Source organism: Tamandua tetradactyla, chromosome 22 (assembly GCF_023851605.1).
Source record: "Tamandua tetradactyla isolate mTamTet1 chromosome 22, mTamTet1.pri, whole genome shotgun sequence".
NCBI classification, from domain to species: Eukaryota; Metazoa; Chordata; class Mammalia; order Pilosa; family Myrmecophagidae; genus Tamandua; species Tamandua tetradactyla.
This window is the reverse complement of record NC_135348.1, coordinates 26,293,308-26,295,505: the sequence shown is the minus strand read 5'-3', so window position 1 is coordinate 26,295,505 and position 2,198 is coordinate 26,293,308.

Here is a 2,198-nt window from a genome sequence, read left to right as displayed (position 1 = left end):
TATACGTCATCATGCTGGAGCATTCCTTTATTTGTTTATTTACCTAATACTCTGTAAACAATTTGAGATCAGATAGTTCTGGGAAGGTGGTAGTATAAGTTAGGTCGAGTTCACCCCTGCTTCAATGAACAGCTAGGGAAGGGATGGGAGGTCTACTGGGATGGTGATTCCTGGGTGTACGTGACCTGGTAGGGTCTTCTAAACTACATAGGGAGGCCCCAGTTGCAAAAGCCCTCAGGAGTTCATGGACAGGAAGACAGGGACAAGGGATTAAGCCAATCTGTGTTCCTTGACCACACTACCTTCATTGGCACAGCCCTGTGACATGCAACTCACCCCACACCCCTGAACCCCGTCACCTGCCCCCCTCCCCTCACTCTAAGTGTCCCCTCCCCACCGACACCCCACGTGCATACATGCTCCACACCCCCAGCCCAAGCTAGTGTGCACACTTGCCCCAGTCCGACACACCTCTCCTGCGTAACTACAGTCTTGCCCCACTCCTCCCGAGCCCTACTTCCCCCTCCCCGCCCCTGACAGTGGTTGACAGCACAGAAAAGCTACTGTCGCATACCTGCATGCCCAGGCTACACCTGCCCCCAGCCCATACAGTTGTGCAACCCTAACTTTCTCCCCCCACCCTGAGCTCTGCACATGTGCATCAGTTTAAGGCCTTTCCAGATCTGCGCATGCATACGGCCCCCAGACACGCCCCTCAGCTCTGGGCAAGTGCTCACTTGCACAGCCAAGCCACATCTGCCCCCAGCCCATACAGGCTCACTGCCAACCCACTTCCCTGAGCTCTGTGCATATGCACAACAGGGTCTGTGCCCTAGACCAGAGCACACCAGACCCTTGCCCCCCAGACCCATGCGCGCACACAGTCTCATCCTCCTTGCTGCTGGGTGCCCATGCTCACAGACAGCAATGTAGCATCCCCAACCTGTGCCTATTTCTGCACTGCAGTGCATAACCACACTGTTTTGGCCCGCTTCACACCCTGCATCCTGATCCACATCCATCCTGCAAATACATGGCTTTAGACTACTGAAGGAAATCAACTTCCAAAGTAAACCAATCAAGATATTTACATGCCAGGAAGACAGCAGAAGATCACTAAGCATATGATGCAGAGAGATATAGCCCAGCCTAATAACCAAACTAAAAGACCAGAGGAGACACAGATATTGAAACAACCAATCAAAGATGTTCACATAACTCTACTAAATAAAAGGAATGGCTAATGACATAAAGAGATCAAGAAGACACTAAAAGAGCATAAAGAGGAATTTAGAAGAATAGATATTACAGAGATTAAAGATGCTGTAGACCAAATAGAAAACATACTCGAGATACACAACAGCCAATTTGGGAGGCAGAAAAAAGAATAAGCAAACTAGAAGATAAGACAACTGATTTTGAACACTCAAAACAGCAAATAGCAAAAAAAAAAAAGATGGAAAATTTGAATTGGATCTCAGGGATATGATGGACAAAATAAAGCACAGAAATACAAGAATCATTAATGTCCCAGAAGGAGAAGAGAAAAGGGCTAGGAACATTAGTTGAGAATATAATGGGGGAAAAGTGCCCAACCCTTAAAAAGGCCATAAATATGTAAGTCAAAGAAGCTCAACGAATAGAATAAACTCCAAATAGAATAAATCCTAATAGACCTTCTGCAAGACACAAACCAATCAGCCTGTCAAATGTTGAAGAGAAACAGAAAATCCTGAAAATAGCAAGAGAAAAACAATCTGCTACATACAAGGGTAACCACATAGCACTGAGTTCAGACTACTCACCTGGCACTGTGGAGGCGAGAAGGCAGTGGTATGATATATTCAAGATCCTGAAAGAGAAAGATTTCTAGCCAAGACTTCTATACCCAGTCAAATTGTCCTTCAAGATTGAGGGAGAGGTTAAAATTTTCACAAACAAATCCGGAAAGAATTTGTGAACAAGAGACTGGCCTTATAAGAAATACCAAAGAGAGTTCTACCAGGTGAAAAAAAAAGATAGGAAGATCTGGAGGAGGGCCCAGGACTGTAGAATATCTAGATCTGACATATAAAATCCAAAAGATAGATGGTAGATTCAAGAAATGCCTTTTCAGTAATAACTTTGAATGTTAATGGACTAAACTTACCAATTAAAAGATACAGATGAGCAAAATGGATTAAGAAACATAATCCAGA